Source organism: Cryptomeria japonica, chromosome 10, assembly GCF_030272615.1.
Source record: "Cryptomeria japonica chromosome 10, Sugi_1.0, whole genome shotgun sequence".
Lineage (NCBI taxonomy): Eukaryota > Viridiplantae > Streptophyta > Pinopsida > Cupressales > Cupressaceae > Cryptomeria > Cryptomeria japonica.
In genome coordinates, this window is record NC_081414.1 from 298,031,555 (window position 1) to 298,054,265 (window position 22,711).

Sequence of the window (22,711 nt, forward strand, 5' to 3'; positions counted from 1 at the left end):
GTGGAAGCTAGGGAGGTGGAAGAGGTTTCAAAGATCCCCCAACACCTCATGAAGAGGCGGCATGACAAACTTACTCAAAATGACCTGGAGATGGAGGCCTCTCGGGCTGGTAGGCAACCACTCCTACCACATGGGGACTGCATTTTTGTGGACCGAGGCAAGATGGAGATGAAAGGAAAAGGAAAGAAATGTGGCCAATTTTGTGGACGCTCCTCTGCAAATAAGGACTAAAGTGTTGCTTCTATATATATTTTAATATCTTGGAAGCTTGGGTTTTTGTTTTTTCTATTTCCAAGTTGTAGTTAAATTAGATATAACTTATGTCAGTGCTAGATAGGGCACCTCTATTTTAGCAGTTATGGATAGACAAAGCGTGGTTTTCAATTCCCATGCTTATTAGGATCATATAGTGTGTTGGTGTCTAGTAGATTTTGCCATATAGGGCACATAGATTCTGAAGACATGATCATATTTTGCGTATGCAAAATTTTGTCTTTTATTTTAATCATCAATATAATACCGTTACGGTTGTGATTTAACCAAAAAAAAAATTCATTATATTATCTGGGGATGACCCCACAACGCAACGGTTAGCTGCGAGCCTCCTACATGAGAGGTCTTGGGTTCGAGTATGCTCGAAGCCCATGTGTCCCACACGTAAGCAATGGAGAGATAAGGTGATGCCTGGGTATGGAAGATAGGATGACACAAGGAGATATAAGGGTGTTATTACCAAACAAACATGAGGATGAGGCCCCTAAAAAATTTGGTCTCACCGATTCATAGCTCTAGTCAAAAGCTACTCTGCTTCGGTTGTGATTGATATATATATATATATATTATATTATTTTTTCAGTGATATTCATTGTATTATTTTTTAAAACATTATTATTTTGTATTATCTTACATTAATATTTATTCAATGGAATTATCTTCAATCTTAAGTATAATCCAATCATATATTTTTTTGTATTATAAAAATGTTAATTTAATATTATTAATGTTAAAATTATTAGATTATTATTTTTTATTATTCTAATTACTAATATATTATATTGTTGACTTATTATACTATTATCAATATTAATACTTTAATTGTTATAATATTTTTATTTTAAACATTATATTACTATTTTATAATTTTTATGACTATATTAATAATGTTTTATATTATATTATGTTATTATTCTATTATTGTTTTAATCTTGTTATGTTATCAAAGTTTAATAGTATTAAATTAGGTGAGCATAATGCTAACCTAACCAACAAAGAGCTATTTATAAATTACTTAAAAAGTAAAAGATTTGCTACCTTGTAATGGTAACTACCAAAATTTTCACAATTAATTAGCGTCAAAATATTTTCACCTAGTTTCAATAATAAAGACAAAATTTATTTGTCATGGTAGTTACATTGTAACATATATCACATAAAATTAAAAAAATTAGATTTATTATCAAATTTTTATATTATCAAATTGCATTAGGATAACTAAAATAAAGCTTTAAATTGATTTAAATACAGATCCTAAATAATTTGAAAAGAAAATTAAAAAATACTAAATATTATTTTAATGTACCTAAAAATTTGCCTAAAAAATTCATGTAGAAAACTTAAAAATCAGGCATCTTAACTATTTAAAAATTGAAAAAAAAAACATCGAAAGAAAAAATTCATAGATATAATTGGTGGAAAAGCAATTGAATATTAATGAGTTAATGAAAATTGGGTGCAACTGATTGCAATAGTACTAGCATGACAACAAGTACTGATAAGAGCATTTAGGGAAGTGCATCACTTCACGTACCTATAAATTTTAAATGCTAAATTGGAATTCAACGATTTTTTTGGTTCTCTCTGTATGGGACTTAATTGTTAATAGCTATTTTTTGGCTTCTAGGTAGTAACAATGCACACTCTATGATCTGTAATGCGGCCAAGGGTCAAAAAGTACACTTTTCAAAGTGTCACCTGATACATGACAAGGATTGCACCAATACCCATTCACTCAGTGAACCAATAAAAAATAATAATTTACTCAATTACAAATTGAAAATACACCTAGATCAAATTGTTAATTCATGTGGGGTTGCTCACCATATTAAAAATAAAAATAACAATGGGGGCCAATTTATTAATGGGTATCCCTATTTATGTTTGGCGAAGGCCACATCATAGCTTTCACTCGCATCAATCAAAGAGCATTGTTGTGTCCTTATTTCATTTTGGTCGATGATTTTTGGGGATTATTTTCCCCGTGGTAATGTTCCTACACCTGGCCTCCTCTATTACCTTGGCTCGTCGTCGACTCCTCTACAAGTTGCTACCACTATGGGTAATGTCACTCTACACCTTGATTCCTTGCAATTTTTCTATCAACATCTCTCTTTCCTCCTTGCATTTTGGTGTATTATTTCATCATTTATATGTATGTCATTGAGGGTTTCCTTATAATGATTTCTTTCAATTTTTTTGTTGAAATCATTACATAGAATGCAAACTGAATAAAACAACATGTGAATAAAGAAAATTATGTGGTTTTTATCAAAATCCTTGGTTTATAATCATGAATGTTTATGGGTATACAATTATTGTCAATATGTTGACTGGTTTCAAGATTACTCATTATGCAGGACAATGATATGAGTTTATCTATTTTCATCCACTTATATTTTCAAATTCGTACCACTAACTATAGGTTGTGTAGGGTTTCATTATATTGCCAAATAATTTCATGTACTATCAGATAATTGCAATTTCTTTAGAATGTACATTGTTTGGGGCTTCATTATATTGTCAACTAATTTAATGTATTGTTAGATAGTTGCAATTTTTTGTGGGTATAGGGTTATTGACCCAATATTTGACTGGTTTCATTATTCCCAGTTTCATCAAATTCATATATAATGTATGTTTACATATATATCTTTATCTGACAAACAATAAGAATCATTTTTCTCGAACCTCTTGTCTTTGGCATAGCTAACAACCCTTCATTGATCACAACACTCATCATTATCACTTGCAGCTTCTGACAAATACTTGAATCTAGCTACAATATCACTGCCATATTTATCCCCTACCTCAACTTCATTCTCTTCCTCTTCAATGTCACTTTCTTCATCTTCAGATTCATTATCGCCCTAAAAATATTAAAAGAAATTACAATTTTACAGATGAGATAATAAAATGAGTTTTAGACTTTTAGGCCACACTACACATCTCATAACCAGAGCAACATACAATTTTCTACTTCAATATTTACTAGAGACCATTTTCCATTTTAATTGCTTTTTCTACAAACTATTTTAGGCAGGGTTTTAGATTTATGGACTGATGATAGAATGAGAAACAAATTCCTAAATAAATAAATGTACAGTTCTCTAGCATGACCCAATTTTTGTGGACCATTTTAACCTTCAAAACTATTGTAGAGAATTATAGACCTTTAAGAAAAATGGAAAAAAATCCTCTGAACAGGAGAATATATATTTTCTACATTGTTAAGTTCTATAGCTCCATTTCCTTTAAAGACATTAAATTTACATACTAAATTTTAGCTTTCTTTTAGGTCAACATGACCTTTAAAACTCCAAAACTGTCAGCTTTCAAAGACCATTCAAAATAAATCAATAGATGTCATTATATAAGAGGGGAAAAAAATAGAGCAAACAAAACCATGTTTTACCTACATCCAAAAATGAGAACCCATTATAAACCTGATTTGACAACCTACGAGATGTTTGTGGAAGTAAGCTTTCCCTAGTTTGGGTATACATCTACAGATATATGAAAAGATGAGGGTGAGTGTGAATCAAAAAACAAAGCAAAAGGGTTTTGGGGGCAAAGTTATTTTAAGAGGTTTTAAGCTTTGAGCACTTTCATTATCATGATTTTGGGACCACAAACAATAAATTTTGAGTGGATTTATAAAATTCAACTTGAATTATTTGCTCATGGTTGTGGTTGAGTTATGTTTCTGTTGGATTAAGTGCTATTAGATTGCATCCTAATTTTAGGTGCTACCAAAAGGGGATACACAACTCTTTGGATGCCTTTTGTACTAGACCATGTTGCCCTCTACCAAATCATAGTGAATGGTAGACATGCAACATAGTTTAATACTAAAAAGGCCTTCTAATTGAACCAAGGGAAAGATTTTGAGGAGTTAATGGTTAGTGTATAAGCTAAACAAACATAAACGAAACATTTAAATACACAACAAAACCATTACACCTAAAACTTCCTCTTGTTCCTCTGATTGAGCCTTTGGTGAAGCAAAGAATGTGCCCCTTTGGTGCGGTCATCGGTTAGGAGGGACCTCAAAGAGATCAATCCGGACTGGTGAGCAAGAGTAAACACAACAGAAACACAAGGATATGATGGAGGAAATGCAGAATTGAATGGATTATATCATGAAAACTAATTACAGTCAACCAGTAACAACCGGGTTACAAAAACCTGCTCACTGGCCTGCTAAAACATGCTTAATTACAAAATAGGTCACAACCGGGACCTCAAATATTAAGATATATCTTCTATGTTCTATATCTTAATTGATACCCATTCTAATACTCAATTATAATGATTTATACGATCCAAGGGGATCTGGTCGGCCCAAAAGGGATCAAATACCAAAGAACAAGACCTAACGTGTAAAAACAACAAGGTCGGCCTCTGCCAAAGAAATTCCTCTGGAAAATACAAAGGATGAAGTGCGGATCAAAGGGAAGATCGGCCACATGCCAAGAAACATCGGAATCAACGCTCAGGGCTCCGTAAGCTACGGAAGAGATCCGATAGATTCTGGTAGATTACAAATGCAAATAGGTCCAGGCAACCGGTACCAGAAAACTGTCTCGAAAATCGATAGCGATAACTTGTCGGAAAATGATCCAAATGCTCAGTGGTTTGGGAATAAGGTAGATGATCAAGTCTTCAAGCAAAAATCCAACTCCTCAAGATCCGGTGAGCCAATGCCAGAAAATGCAGAATGAAATGCTGAAACTGCAAAACAGAAAGCAAATATTTTTTGTTGATGCAAGATTGCCAATAACTAGGGATACTCTTCCATCACCCTTCCTCACTTGATTGGATTGGCTCCTTTGATGGTTTTTGGATTGATCTCCACTACACGACAATATGGATTGGATGGATAAATAGTGAAATTTGGCTAAGTGTGGGATGATTTGGGCATAATAAGGGTGCAATGGATGATTCTAGAACTCAAATGGACAACATAAACTTGCTTGGATGATGGATGTAGAAATGAGGGGTGGATACCCCAATTTATAGATTGGATGAGGTCCAAATTAAGGGCCAAGATTGATTTGAAATGGAGGGTGGATATTGAAAGAAGGTGGGAGAGGATTGAGAGGACAAGGTGTGGGATTCAAGAGATTTGTCATAAAGGCATTTCTTGTCTCCACACACCTCAAGTACATGGTAAAGAGGTCCCCAAATACATTGGAAGAATAAAAAGGAATTAAAAATTCCTTGGGGGAGGACAAAGGAATTAAAAAATCCTTGGGAAGAGAGGGCATGGGGATGTGCAAAGAATTTGAAATCCTTTGACATGGCCAAAGTTGGTGCATTTAAGGTTTGGAAGGTGGAGAGAGACAAACCATTTATGGCAAATAGTTGTCTCATTCCTAATCAAGGTGATTAAGAATGTGCAAATGATCAGGAGAAGTGATTAGGTGGATTAATGAGGATTAGAGTGCAGGTGGGAAAGTTAGGAGGATGTGACATGAGGAAAGAGAATGAGTGGAGGAATATAAAATTGAGGGATAATGATAAGCATGATTAGAGAAGAATTAATTAGGCTAGATGAAGATTAGAAGGGGTGATTTGTAGGAATCACATAATTTGGTTAATTAATTAGAATTAATTAACTAAGTGGAAGTTAGAAGAAATAATGATTTAGGTGACTTTAGAAGAATGGGAAAATAATCAATTTATTGACAAATTAATTATTGGACTATAGTGATAAAATTAATTAAATTTGATTTAATTAATTTTAAGAAGAATAGGATAGACATGATTAAATTAATTAATTATGTAGGAAGACTTAAATTAATTAAATATTAATTTAATTAATTTTAGACATTTACACTAATAACCTTGTGTTTATGTTGCAATGCTAAGTTCCCTATCAGAATCCATTCAAACCACCATAGAAATCAAACATTAATGGCATGTGCAATATGGGTTATGTATCAAATGACACTTTCATTTATATGCACACACACGCACACACGCATGCACACACACACACAACAGTTATATTAATTATTCAATTGAAACATTTAATGCAAACATTTATAACAAAATAATTTATTTGACTAACATAACCATTTAATTTACTAACTTACGTCTTCATAATATCATGCAAAGCAATATTAAAAACCTTAAATGCAACTACATATATGACTACATGCTGTGTGTTGATTGCCTCATACCATTCACTACCATGAAGCTAGAACACGTCTACCTCAACTATGTTCTCACCTTCGAAAAGTACCTGCATACACTTGCAGTTGATTCATCATTAGTAGCTTAGTCCATAAATGACAACCGAAACAAAATTACATACATTGCATCATCATTGCAACTATGATTAATCATTAGATTCACAAACATAATTATGCATAATTAAATGATCATTAACAATTATCCATAAATACAACTAAATTATACGAGAATACGAGAATGTGAAAATTGAGAATACAAGTACGAGGAAAAGATTACGAGAATATTATTTTAGTGTTAGGGTTATTCTTTGTTAGCCGACTTTGTATGTTGCCCTAAAATTGCATGTTATAAGTGGCTGGAATGCATAAGGGATTGTAATGATGTTGTACTATTTTACTGGATAATAAGAAAAGATTGGACAAGTGTTTTTTGTGGATGTAGCCCATCTTGGGTGAACCACATTAAATCTCTACGTTATTTGTGTTGTTTATTTTTCTTCATCTTTTGTGTATTCGAATCTGCATATAATTGTTAATTTGTATTTACTCTGAATTTGCCAAAACCCTAACAATTGGTATCAAAGCCGTGTATTTTTGTAAATTAGCAGGGACTTTTAGATTTGAGTGGGAGCAATGGAAGAAACCAAATCCAAGGTCGAGAAGTTCAACGACTAGAATTATCAGTTATGGAAAATGCATATGTAGGGTTACCTATATCAAAAGGATCTATGGCGCCCATTGGAAGGAAAGACAAAGAAACCCTTCACGATGTCAAATGAAGATTGGGATATTCTGGACATAAAGGCACTGGGAACCATTTTGTTGTGCCTTGCAGCGTCTATAGGATTCAATATATCAAAAGCAACAATGACTTCAGAATTGATGGTAGTAGTGACTAAATTGTATGAGAAAACCTCAGTTTTGAATAAGGTATTTCTTATGAAGCATTTATTTAATATGAAAATGAGTGAAAGAGGATTTGTAGCAGATTATTTAAATGAATTTAATATAGTTACCAGCCAATTGACTTATGTTAAAGTTAACTTTGATGAAGAGGTTAGGGCTCTCTTAATTTTACGTTCTTTGCTAGAAAGTTGGAATAGCTTGGTTATGGTTGTAAGTAACTTTGTCTCTAGTACAAACACCTTAAAATTTGATGATGGTGTTGGTGTTATCCTAAGTAAGGAAATGCGATAGAAAAGTGCATGTGAGACTTCAACATCATCAGGTATAACTTTGAATGTAGAGAATAGGGGAAGATCAAAGGAAAGAGGAAAAAGCCATGGGCATGAGAAGTCACGAGGAAAGTCAAAGAAAGGACACTCTTAATATATAGGAAGAAAGGATTGTTGGTATTGCAGAAAGTGACGACATTTAAAGAAAGATTGTTGGTCTTAGAAAAACAAACAAGGAGACGAAAATGAAGATGACAGTAAGGAAGCTAATGTCGCAAGTAATGCTTTACAAGATGACTTGATTATGTGTTTAGATAATGTTAATGATTCTTGGGTAATAGATTTAGGGGCTTCATTTCATGCCACACCCCATAGAAAGTATTTTCTAGATTATGTTCAAGGTGATTTTGGACAGGTATATTTGGGTGATGATGAGCCTTGTCAGATTGTTGGAAAGGCAAGATAAAAATCAAGTTGCAAAATGGAAATGACCGGTTGCTGAAGGAGGTAAGGTATGTTCCTAATTTAAGAAGAAATTTAATTTCTGCAAGACAACTAGGCGGTGAAGGTTGCATAGTTACCTTTACAAACAATGTCTGGAAGGTCACTAAAGGTGCAAAGGTAGGCACATTGTATTTGTGCATTGGTAATACCTATTCTACCTTAGTTGCTATAGAAAAAGTTGTTGCAGAGACAACTACAATAGATGTTGCAAGGACAGATATAAAACTATAGCACCATAGACTTGGGCACATGAGTGAGAAAGGGATGAAAATACTTCACTCTAAAATTTTGTTGCCAGGGTTGAAGTAGATTGATTGAGAGTTTTATGAAAAGTGTGTTTATGGTAAACTGAAAAGAGTCAGATTTATCAAGGTTACGAAAGAGAAGAAGAGTGAGAAATTAGAGCTTGTGCATTCAGATGTATGGGGACCAGCTCAGGTATCATCTCTTAGTGGCTCTTATTATTATGTTATTTTTATAGATGATGCAACCAGGAAAACATGGGTATATTTCCTAAAACATAAATCAAATGTTTTTGAAACTTTTAAGAAATGGAAAGCTTCAGTTGAGAATGAGACAGGAAAAAGGTTGAAGTGTCTCACATCTAATAATGGAGGTGAGTATTGTAGCAAAGCATTTGAAGATTACTATTATTTTAATGGAACCCGAAGGCAGAAGACGATTCTAGGAACCCCACAAGAAAATGGTGTGTTTGAGATAATGAATAGGACCATCATGGAGCGTGCAAGGAGCATGAGATTGCATGTTGGACTGGCCCTACATTTTTGGGCAGATGTTGTACATACTGTTGTATATTTGATAAACAAAGGACCTTCAAATCCTTTGGATGTTGGCATTCCAGAGGAGGCGTGGACTGGTAAAAATGTAAATTATTATTTTCTAAAAACCTTTGGTTGTGAAGTTTTTTTCCATGTTGATAAGCTAAGTCTAAAAAATGTACCTTCATTGGGTATGGAATGAATGACTTTGGTTATTGGTTATGGGATTTTGAAAATCATAAAATAATTAGAAGTAGAGATGTAATATTCAATGAGAAGGTCATATATAAATAAAAGATGTAGGAAAAGAAGCATGAACAGGTCAAAAAGGAATATGTGGTGTTGGATGTGATTCCTGAAAGTAAAATGCCATTTGTACCTGATGCTCAGCAACAAAAAAATATCCCACAAACTCTTGCAATTGTTAGACGTTCTACGAGGTTAAGTAGACCTCCTAAAAGATTTTCTCCTTCTTTATATTCTATTTTATTAACTAATTCTGGTGAACCAAAAGGATATGAAGAAGCAATGTAGGTGGATGCCAAATAGTAGTGGGAGCTAGGCATGAAAGAGGAGATGGATTCCTTGATGTAGAATCAGATTTGGGACTTAGTCCCATTACCTGCAGGAAAAGGAGCATTGCCAAATAAATGGGTTTATAGGTTGAAGGAGGAGGATGGAGGACATAAAAGATATGTCCAGACTCATGTTAAAAGGTTTTGCACAGAAAAAGGGTATAGATTTTGATGAAATATTTTCTCCAGATGTAAAAATGACTTCAATTAGAATTGTTCTAAGTCTTGTGGTTGCATAAGACTTGCGTCTTGAACAACTAGATGTTAAAACCACTTTTTTCCATGGGGATTTGGAGGAGGAAACCTACATGTAGCAAACAGAGGGATATGAGGTCAAAGGTAAGGAGGAGTTAGTGTGTAGGTTGAAGAAGAGTGTGTATGGTGTAAAGCAAGCACCCCGACAATGTTATTTGAAATTTGATAGTTTCATGGTGGAACAAGGTTACCATAGATGTCATTCTAATCATTGTGTTTATTTTAAGAGATTGGAGAATGACAGTTATATTATCTTGCTACTTTATGTTGATGACATGCTTGTTGATGGGTCTGACATGCAGCATATAAATGAACTTAAATAGAAATTAGCAAGATTATTTGCTATGAAGGATTTGGGTGCAACTAAGCAAATCCTTGGTATGAGGATTTCACGGGATAGGAAAAATAGAACATTAACTTTGTCCCAAAGTGAGTATATAAAGGAGGCGTTGAAAATATCTAACATGCATAGTTTCAAAGCAATTAGTACACCTTTGGCTAGTCATTTCAAATTGACACATCAGGAAGAGGTTAACAAAATGTCTAGCATTGTGTATTCATCAGTTGTTGGGAGTCTGATGTATGTGATGGTATGCACATGACCAGATATTGCACATGTAGTGGGAGTTGTGAGAAAGTATATGAGCAATCCGGGAATGAAACATTGGAATGTTGTCAAGTGGATTCTCAGGTATTTGAGAGGTACTACTACCAAGGCCTTATGTTTTAAAGGATCAAATATTGTTCTATGAGTATATGTTGATTCTGATCTGGTAGGTGATATTGATACCAAGAGGAGTACTACAAGGTATGTTTTCACTATAGGGGTCACTGCAGTTAGTTGGATTTTTAGACTACAAAAGGTTGTTGCACTTTCAACCGCTGAAGTTGAGTATGTGGCTGCTACTGAAGCTAGCAAGGAGATGATTTGGTTACAATGTTTTTTAAATAAATTGGGACAAACGCTGGAGGATAGCCCATTGTACACTGATAGCCGGAGTGTCATTCATTTTGCAAAGAATTTTGCTCTTCATTCAAGGACTAAACACAGTCAGCTCAAGTACCACTTCATACGATCTGTTTTGCAGGATGGCCAATTACAACTTGAGAAGATTCACACAAGTGAAAATCCTGCAGATATGTTCACGAAGGCAGTCACACGGGAGAAGTTGATTTCCTCATTAGTTTCTATTAGCCTTCTTGACTAAAAAAATGAATAAAAGAACAACCAAGTCCAGGTGTTTTATCCAGTGGGAGTTGCACGTGTAGCAGTGTTGTCCAAGATCAGTCTCCAAGTGGGAGATTGTTGGTATGTGGTGACTGATCATGCAAGTATTGTACACTCGTTGGGTGGACATGTCGACCTGAAGGGTCGGAGTAATGGGGAGGCGAAGGCTCCCCCCAAAATTCTCGTACATGTATGAGAATACAAGAATACGAACTTATGAGTATGAGTACGAGTACAAGGAAAAGATTATGAGAATATTCCTTTAGATATTCCTTTAGGGTTAGGGTTATTATTTGTTAGCTAACTTTGTGTGTTGCCCTAAAATTGCATGTTATAAGCGGTTGGAATACATAAGGGATTGTAATCGTGTTGTACTATTTTACTGGATAATAAGAAAAGATTGGATGGCTATAAAAATAGAATGCAATGATTGATGAATTTGAACTAAGCTAATAAAACATAAATTTGAACCTACATGACCAAATTGATCTATCTCAGAAAGCTACTCAAACAATCATGAATGAAAACTATAGATTGGAATTGATTTTTAGCTTTTGGAATTAACATGAACATGCAAAAAAGAATGTAACTAAAACAAACATGCAATATCTAAATAAAAACAAAAAACCAACTTAGGATCATCTCTGTTCAGTTGAGTGGGCCTCGTTCTTCCTCTGGTGGGATCCATAACACCGAGATTTCAAATCAACTTCAAATTTGCATTGCAATTGGCTCCCAAGAGGGTGTAAAACAAGTTTTTGAAAATTAAAAACAAATGAGACTCTGAAATTGATGACTAATTTATAGACTAACTAGCTAACTTTCTATTGAAAGCTATGGGATATATATACACATATCCTTATTCAAATTTAAATGCAATGTTACCTGCCTAGATGAGTAATATCTACTGACTTAAACTACAAAATACTTGATGTCTTTATTACAATGAATCTATTGCTTTAGAGGAAACTAGATGTTTCATAAACAGTTGATGAAGGTATACTTGGAGAGAATGGGTGTATCATCCAGTTGGAGCAAACAAAAGAGGGATCAATCATTCCACGTTGTTGGACAAGAATTTTCTAACTCCACATCTTGAAATGACTTCCAAACACATCTAAAAACATATCCTGGAAAGAGAGAACAAGATTTAATAGCAAAAATCCTGAATATCAATATTAGCTCATTCTTCATTGATTAGTCATAAAAGTAATACATTTAGCACAAATTACTGTTTCTAATATATATTCTCTAATTAGCAAAGTTTAAAACTAAAATAAATAAACATGCATGTATATAGTCTACCGCTAGACACATTAATTAACAAAATACACAGAGTTTTTAAGCATAAATTATGATTTTAAATGTCATTTTTAAGTGCTCATCATATGATATCAATATGTTTTACTAGGTGTTACTATTGAGTTTGATTGCATCTTAGTTGAGGTTGTGATGTCTTCGATGTTATAGTAGGTTATATAAAGTTGTAGTAGATGTTTAGTGGTATTGAGTGTTAGATGTTGTCACATTTTCTGGTGAAGTTCTTGTGCTTACATGAGGAGTTTTTGAAAGATCTATGTAGTAGAAGTTTCAATATGTAGGAAAGAGTATTCAATACCCTAGTGGAAGAATGTTTTGTTCCAGATTGTGAAGAGTATGGTTGCAGACTTGGATATAATGTTAATTTTCTATGAATGGTGTACTATCAGTTTTGTAGGTCCTCTGGTTGCTTAGTTGATGAGTTTAGTTGTTATCATTCTCTGACAATGAGAGTGTCTATCAGATTGGTCCAAAATTTTGTTGGTGGATTCTGAATATGTGAATTCAAGTGTTGCATTCTGGAGGACATGCTTATTTTGTTTTGCAATGTTACAATTCAAATATTTGTTGTTATTTTTGTTCTACATGTGAGTTATGTTGGCCTGTGCTTGGTATGGTCAGTTGTGTTGGGTCTTGGTGTGTCTAAATGTATCTTGTTTGGATCATTTTTTTTGGGTTCAAATATACATTGGAGTTTGAGTTAGAATATTTTTTGGGGTCTCACCATGGTGTGTATAGATCCACATTGGATAATTTACATTGGAAGGTACTTTTGGGCTGATTAGTTGTTGAGTTTTATTGTTTATCTACACGTTTCTTTTGGAACCGGCTTTGGAAGATGTGTTAGGGTATGCAACTTGTTGGAATCAACTTAGAAGGATTTGTGGTGCTGATTTTGGGTCTCTTTCTCCTAGAGTGGACCACATTGGATATTATTGGTTTGGATGGCCTATTTTACGCAATTTTATACTCTATTTTTAGTCGACCTAGTTGAGAGTTTTAATGAATATCTTTATATATAAGGATGAGTAAATGTATGTGTTGAGTAGTACATAAGTGTAGGATATGTTTGAAATGGTGTGATGTAAATGTGAATGATATGTAGACAAATTTGATGGAAAAGGTATGCAAAATTTAGTTGAGAAGAGATTTGATGGTGTTTGGTAATAGAATTTGAGATCAGATGTGTTTTCCATGATATTGAACACCTAACACAAAGGTTCAAGGTTAATTTCATGATCAGGAGATCCTATTCATTTTTAGTTCAACTATTCCTACTGGAAGACAATGTATCTCTCTTGCTAGATCTTTTTTATCTTACCTTGAAGTAGTGAGTTTCAGTTGTGCAAGTCCTTTGTATCTTTCCCCAAGGTTGTGCGCCTTAGTTAGAAAGTTCGAAGAAATTAGCTCCATGGCCTATGGTCCAATCATTGTAATAATTTATATCTATATTGTGAGTGTGATTCTCACTGTGGTTTTTCCCTTCATGAGTTTCTCATGTAAATCCGATGTTCATGAGTTGATCGTGTTTTGTGCTTTAATGATTTCATTAAAGTATTATGTTAGTTGTGGTTTGAAGTTTAATAGATTAGAAATAAAGTTGTGTTAGAGATCCAGACTGATCCATTAGCCCTCTCAGTCATGTTGTGTATTCAACAATTGGTATCAGAGCTTGGTCCCTTCTTGAGAAGCTTAACTACTCGAGGAAGATCTATAATGGCATAGGATTTAAATTTCAAAGCACCAAAATTTGAAGGTACAAATTACTCTTATTAATAAAATTTCACTTAGAGTCTCTACTGAAGGGAATATGGGAAATTATCAGGATTGGTTGTTATACTGCTCCTTAGAATGGTCCTCCATAGATTCTGGATGAGAAAATATTTTGAGAATAATATAAAGGATAGGGTTGCTATTGTTAGTTGGTTAAGTGATGAAGTGCTTGATAGGGTTGTGGGATTGAAGATTGCTAAAGAAATTTGGGACAACCTAAGAAGTGCATGTGATGGTGATCTAAAGTCAAAGCAATATAAATTGATAAATCTAAATCACAAATTTGAGAACCTAAGGATGTCTGATGACGAGCTCATTGAAGGATATGTACATGGGGGAAATGAAGTTGTAAATTCTATCAAAGGTGTTGGAGGAAAAAATAAGAAAGCGATGTTGTGAGAAAAGTGTTGTTGATACTACCTAAACCCTACAAGCCCAAGAGGTTTGTTATTGAGGAGAGTTGTGATATGGATAAGTACACACTGGACCAACTTCTTAGTTCACTATCTGCTTTTGAGATTTTTGAAATGGATGATATCAAAAAGGAAGAAGTGGCACTCAATGTTTCAAAGAAGCCTAAAGATGAACTGGAAGCAAGTGAAGAAATGGATGAGCTTGAAGAAAACTTCATAAGAAGACTACAAATAGGAACCAAAAAGTACACAGTTAAGTTACCTTTTAAATGCTTTAATTATGGTAGAATTGGTCATTATACTTCTAGGTGTATGTATAAGGAAGATTGTAAAAGGTTTGATGATGATGAAAGGATTGATAGATACAAAATTAATGATAATAATAAGAAGATAGATGATAGAGATAAAGGAAAAAGAGGCTTTTGTTCAATGAAGACACACTTATTTGAAGATGATGATGGTGATGATTTAAATGAAGAATTCTTGTTCTTGGGTATAAAGGAGAAGGATAGATGACAGCTCAGAAGATTGAAAAATATGAATAATAATCAAAACCATGTTAAAAGAAAGACTTCTTTGCATGCTAAAGTTGAACCAAAGGCTTGGATCATTGACTCCAGTTGCTCAAACTGCATGACGAGTGATAAAGGGAAGTTCATTAACCTTGAGAAGTATGATGGTAGATCGGTGAAATTTGTAGGAGAGGAAGCTACACCTATTTTTGAAAAAAGAAGCATTACAATTGATGGTAAGCATAAGACTAATGGTGTTTAGTATGTCAAAGGTTTGAGATGTAATTTGTTGAGTGTGAGTTAGATGCGTAACATAAGTTATGAGGTCATATTTAAAGAGTCCAAATGTGAAATTATAAAAGGATGTACCAGGAGATTAGTTGTAAAAGGTATGGGAACAAAGTGAAATGTCTACTATGTGGATGATAAAAGTGGAAGCAACTGTTTGCTAGTGCAAGTTTGTGGAGAATGGAATCAGACTGAGACTACACTTGAACCCAAGAATGAGATTATTCTTGTTGTTGAAGAAGAAAAGAAAGCTCCAAAAGTTAAAAGTTGGATAAAGATGGTTGAAGAGGATCTAAATTAGATAGAGGAAAGTTAGACATTTGAACACATACTTGGAGTGGTAGACAAGATTGAGACAAAAGCAAAGAGGATGTTCACAAGCAAGTTGAACAAAAATAGTAAAGAAAAAGAAAAGATAAAAAATGAATCAAATCAAGATGAAATTACTATGGTCTAGGACAAAAGGGATTTTAGGAAGTCTTCTACTCTTCCTACTCAAACAAGGTACTCGTCATCTTTCAATGGTAACTATTTTGCATGCAATAAATTTGGACATTAAATAAGTGAGTGCAAAAGTTAGAAGGGATCACATTCATTCAATAAACAATTTTATGCTTGTAATGAGTTTGGTCATAAAGATAATGTGTGTGGAAGTAGAATAATATAAAATGGAAATATGAATGCAAGGTATGGTAGGAATGTTTAGTCTTTCACTGGATATTGCTATACTTGCAGTATTTATGGGTACAAGGCCATTGAGGGCAGATCTAATGGAATATTTAGAAGGACTAATGATGAAATAATTAATGGAAGTGGATTGCAACAAGGTTTGGTATGCTATAATTGTAACAAGATTGGGCAGATTGCTAAGTATTACAGAGAAAGGAATGAAAAGTCTATTGATCTGAAAAAGAAGATTGTTCTTAAAGAGAAGTTAAAGATATTATGGATGAAAAAATAGATGAAGATACATTTATGAATGGATTTGCACCCTCGGTTGGTGTCTATTCTTCTAGGAAATAAGCACAACATTGTGTTTGGGGGGAGATTTGTCTGAAAATCTTATGAAACCCTTAAAGATTTGGGTGTTGAATTATCTTCGACATTGTTGATTGATAAAGAGTGCCTAGGAAGCTTGTGCTCCCAAAGTGAGTTTTAGATGAAGATGTAGAAGAGGTGATCTAGATATGGAATCAATTTGAAATATAGATAAAATAAAAAGTTTAGACGGTGCTAGATTGATTTCTTGGAGTATAATTTAGTGTCATTATCTACTGTAGAAGCATAATACTATGCGGCAGTTCCTTATGGTATTCAGATTATGTAAGAGGGAGACTCAAAGCTTATATTTTATCTCCTCAATTGTTGTGATGCTTGCTCCCAGGGGGAGCAATGCAATATATGTTTCGTTGATTTCAAGAAAGTGGTTGTATATGAGAGTTGTCCTTATTAGGAGGATTATTGCATGTATCAAAGAAAGAGAATGTGCCAAGATAAAAGTGTTCAGAAGAATATTACAAAGGAGGAGAGAGCTCCGAAGGAAGGTGACTATTTTTAGATGTGTGCCATTTTTTTTATGTTAAAGGGGAGAGATTTTAGTAAAAGATGGTACAAATGTTGTCATCAATGACAAATGGGGAGATTGTTGGAAATTTGAGTTATGTTTTCATTGATGTCAAACTTGTTAGTCCAGATGTGGTCTGGTCCGGATATAGTCCTATATGTTGTCATTGATGTCAAACTTGCTGGTCTAGATGTGGTTTGGTTTGGATAGAGTCGTGTTGTGCAAACTACAGTTGGTGACATGTGAGCTATTTAGATGAACTATCATGTAAGTATATGAAGGTTTCTCTATTTTATATTGTTGATTAAGGGTGTTAGAAATTGGTGTTGTTGTTGAGTTTTGTTGGTGTCTCAATTGAAGTTTGTTGTGGAAGATGATCGGAGATGTATGATGTTAATACATGTTTCTTGGTGTTGTTGTTGAGTTTGATTGGTGCCTTAGTTGAAGTTTGTTGTGGAAGATGATCAAAGATGTGTGATATTAATATGTGTTGCTTGGTGTTGCTTTTGAGTTTGATTGGTATCTTAGTTGAGGTTGTGTTGTCATTGATGTTATGGTTATATAAATTTGTTATAGATGTTTAGTGGTATTGAGTGTTCAGATGTTGTCATATTTCCTAGTGAAGATGTTGCACTTACATGAGGAGTTTCCAAAAGATCACTGTAGTAGAAGTTCCAATATGCAAGGAAGAGTATTCAATGCTCTAGTGGAAGAATGTTTTGTTCTAGATTGTAAAAAGTATGGTGTGCAGAGTTGGATATAATGTTAATGTTCTATGAATGGTGTACTATCAAGTTTGTAGGTCCTCTAGTTGCTTAGATGATGAGATTAGTTGTTGTCATTCTCTAAAAGTGATATTGTCTGCCAGATTGGTCTAGAATTTGCTTGGTGGCTTCCAAATATGTGAATTCAAGTGTTTTAGTTTGGAGGACACGCTTATTTTTCTCGTGCAGTGTTCCAGTTCAAATCTTTGATGTCGTTTTTGTTTCACATGTGAGTTATGTTGTTCTATGCTTGGTATGGTCAGTTGTGTTGGGTCTTAGTGTGCCCGGAATGATTATCTTGTTTGGATCATGCTTTTTTAGTTCAGATATGCATTGGAGGTTGAGTTAGCATATTGTTTTGGGTCTCGACATGGTATGTGGAGATCTGCATTAGGTAATTTGCATTGGAAGATGCTTTTGGGCTGATTGGTTGCTGAGTTTTATTGTTTATCTACGTGTTTCTTTTGAAATTGGCTTGGAAGATGTGTTAAGGTACGTGGCTCATTGGAATCAACTTAGAGGGATGCATGGTGCTGATTTTGGTCCCCTCTTTCTCTTGGAGTGGACCAAATTGAATATTATTGGTCTGGATGGTCTAGTTTATGTAATTTTATATACATTATTTTGGGTCAACCTAGTTAAGAGTTTTAATGAATATATTTGTATATAAGAATGAGTAAATGCATGTGTTTATTAGTAAAAAAGTGTGGGATGTTTTTGAAATTATGTGATGTGGATGTGAATGATATGCAGACAAATTTGATAGAAAATGTGTGCAAAAGTTAGTTGAGAAGAGCTTTGACAGTGTTTGGTAATAGAGTTTGAGGTCAGATGTGTCTGGCATTATATTGGACAATTGACATAGAGGTTCAAGGTCAATTTCATGATTAGGAGATCCTATTCATTTTCAATTCAGCTATTCCTACTAGAAGACAATGTGTCTCTCTTGGCAACTCTTTTTATCTTACCTTGAATCATTGAGTTTTAGTTGTGAAAGTCCTTTGTATCTTTCCCTAATGTTGTGCGCCTTAGCTAGAAAGTCTGAATTAGTGAGCTCCCTAACATGTGGCTTGATCATTTCAATCATTTATATCTATATTGGGAGTGTGATTCTCACTGTGGTTTTTGCCTTCTTAGGTTTTCTACGTAAATCTAGTGTTCATGAGTTGATTGTGTTTTTTACTTTCATGATTTCATTAAAGTAATATGTTAGTCATGGTCTGAAGTTTAATAGATCATAAATAAATTTGTGCTAGAGATCTAGATTGATTCATCCCCCCTCTCAGTCCTGCTACGTGTTCAACAATAGGGGTAATGAATGACATTGAGGTGCAATTTGTTGCATACCTAGGATTTTTTTTAATGGATATCATCATATTTGATTATTTAGCTAAGTGGGGTATGTTGTTGTCTAGGAAGTGAGAAACATCAATTGGTAGTGGTATCCAGATGAATTTAAGGATTACTAATAGCATGATGGATGAGCTTATTGGGATTGAATTTAGCCTTGATGGTTTCGATACAAATGATAAAACAATATTGGATACTAAATATAGTGCACATATAAACATAATTACAAAGGTGTTAGCATTCTAATGGCTCACAAAGAATATTTTTCCTTTTAAAATAGAAAAATATAATGAGTAATTGTAGATTGTATCTCCAATCAATTATCAAATTTTAGAATTAGCATCGTAGTTGGATTTATAACATAGAAAATGGTAGTTTTGGTATTCAACAATATTTTGGAGTAGTTATTAATACTCCGTTTCAACTTTTTTCCTCATCAAATATCTTGGCTATAGGTTCAAGTTTCTTAGCAAACTCAACAATCTTTTGAAGTTAGCTGTAAAAGGGAATATCATTTTGAAATGGGCTTTATTCTCATTATGTTATAACAAAAAATATAATAGTGTCAATTATAATGTAGGAAACATATGTCATGTGAATTTTCTCAAGAGTGTTGGATTGTTGGCATTGACAAAACCGATCAATCTAGAGAACCGATATATGTGCTAAGGTTTGTCATTGATGTCCAACACTTACCGGTGAAGACACTAATTGGTGAAGTGGTATAGGTAGAGTGGTGTTTCTTTTCAGTAAGTGATGACTTACAATACATGGAAACATTGGTATTGAATGATCAAAGGTTCAATCAACTCAAGGAAAGATAATCTAAGCCAACCAGTTTATCATTCAGGAAGATCAGTCACTTTGGTGATGGTGAAGTCACAAAAGGTGACTCAGGCAAGAAAATTTGTTTGTTTTAACAAACCAGTAACTCATTGGTAAACAGGGGAAGAGACTTGGTGCTAGCACAACAAACCGGCAATCAAAGGATGAACCAATAATATAGAAGTGCAGTGGCATACCGGTATAAGAAGAAAGACAGGTGATCACCATAAATCTTGGAGCAGCGATTAGTAATTCAGTTGCGGTGGCAAAGGATGAGTTGGTGAGCTTGTGTCTACACCAAATCATATGTTGGTAAGGTCAACTTTCAGTATCATGCAATCAAGCATGATTACATGCAGATTTTCTAGTTTGCACTTATTTGGCTGAACACGACTTAGAAGTTTCTATCTTTGGGAGATGTGGTGGCAGAATTGGGTGAACACTTGGTGAAATTTTTGTAAGGCGCGCAGAGAAAGAGTGGGAGATTTTGGATTTGAAATATTCCGAAATCCATGATTGGTTTGATTGAGGGAATGCCTGAAGGTATCGACAGAAAATGTATAAAGTGTTCTTGAAGTTCATTCAGAAAGTTTTGATCGTGAAACTTGCAACAAGGAGAATTTATTGAAGGCGATCCAGAGTGAAGAGCAGAGAGAGAGGAAGTGCTAAAAGGTATTAGCACCATAGAGTGTGTTTGAGGTAGATCGACTAAGTGCAGAGTCGAGAGATAGTGAACTGGAAAAGTGCAAAGCCAAAGATTAGAGGATCGACAGAGTGCAGAGCCAAAGGTCAGGGGACCAACAGAGTGCAGAGCTGAAGGTCTGAGGATCGGTAGGGTGTAGGGCCGAGGGATAGGTGACCAACTGGTTGAAGAGCCGAAGGTGTAAGAAAGAAACCAATGCTGTGCAGAGAAGACACAACCAATGTGGATTGAGTGTGATACATATTGAGATCTGATCAAGCTATCAGTAGCTAATTCAACAGATCATCCATCTGTTGCTTTCTAACAAATGCAACTTAAATCCCTTAACTGGGTGGACTTTAACAAGTCCTTATTGTAAAATCCCTTAACCGGGTAACATCTTAACTGATGTTCTAAGTCCTCTAACCAGGCTACATTTAACAGGGTAAAGGCACTATCCGACCTTGATCAAAATCCCTTAACCAGGTGGCACCTAACAGTGTCTTTGTAATCTCCTAACAGGGATTGCTCCTAACAGGGCATACTTTAGAAGAGTACAAACTTTGTGAGTTCCTACTCACACCATGGTTTTCTCCCTTTTGGGTTTCCACGAGATAACTCCTTGGTGTCACTATCAACTTTTCATGCTTGCATATTTTACTTCAGTGATTAAGTATATTGTTGGATTTTAGATGAATGCAGTTTTAAGATAAAAGTTAAATTGTGAAATTTTGATTAAGTGTTGATTCACCCCTCCCCTCTTAGCACCGGTTGGGACTAACAAAGAGCCTACAAGTTCACTTATTTTATATAAGAGGATTTAAGCCTAATTGTATGGGGTTCTGAATGTAATTTGGGTAGGCTTAGTTTAAAGTTACCATGTTTAGATCTTAGAGCCAAACAAATATGGTTTGCAAATGATTTTTTTTGAAAAATGAGTGTCCCTTTTCAGTTGAATTATATAAAAAACATGCTTCATATGCAATTGTGTTACATTGTGATTATTGAGTAGGATTTCATCAAACACCATAAGTAGGATATTTTATTGCAAGACAATAATGTTGATTATCTATTTAAATGTGTTTAATTTCTATTAGGAAATGTTTACATGAATACTTGACTCTATAGCTAAGGATGGCACCGATATTGATAGATTTAATCCTTTCAAAGTTTAATGAAATATTTTGAAATGAAAAATCTCAAGAATTGCATAAATTACTGTTAATTATTTAGTGTTCTCATGCTTGGATCTTAATTCTTACAAGAACTTTAGCCAATTTCATGTTGCATTTTATGAATTCCTTACTAGAAAGTATGAGATTTTATTTGATATAATAGTATCAAGATAAAATATATCACCATCTTTGAATAATATTAAAAGGGAAACCCACCTAGGTATATAGAACCTAAAGTGTAGAGGGAATTTTATTCCTTATTATTTCAAAGTATTTGGAAGCAGGTGCTATATCAAAAGGGGCGAGTACACTGGAAAATTCGATCCCAAGAGTGATGAAGGAACCTTCTTAGGCTACTCAACAAAGAGCAAGGCATACCGATGTTTAAACAAAAGGACCGGTAAGATTGTGGAAAGTGCAAATGTCAGAGTAGATGAGTACTCTGAGAAAAATGAACAGGATAGTAAGAGTGAATGGAGGACTATAAAGGGTTTGAGTACAATGTACCGGTGGAACCTACTGAAGAAGATCCTATTGAAGTGGCTAATGAAGAAGCTTGTGAAGTAGAACCTGCACAACCGGTAGAAGAAGCTCTGAGGAGTGAATTGGTATTGGCTAAATATGTTAGAAATAATCACTCTGCAGAAAATATCATCGGTGACAAGGATGTAGGAGTTCTAACTAGAAGAAGAGAAACAGAGAATGGGTGTATGCTCTCAATTTTTGAGCCCAAAACAACAAAGGAGGCTCTAAAAGATGATGACTGGGTCAAAGCCATGGAAGAAGAACTAGAGCGAATGGAGAAAAATGATACATGGACTCTAGTGCCCCAGACCAGAAAATAAAAATGTAATAGGCACCAAGTGGGTGTTCAAAAATAAGATGGATGAAGCTGGTAAGGTGATAAGAAATAAGGCAAGATTGGTTTGTAAGGGCTATGCTCAAGAAGAAGGTTTGGACTATGGAGAAACCTTCACACCAGTAGCTAGGCTAGAAGGGGTCAGAATTTTGCTAGCCTATGCTTCTTATAAAAAGTTTAAAGTTTACCAAATGGAT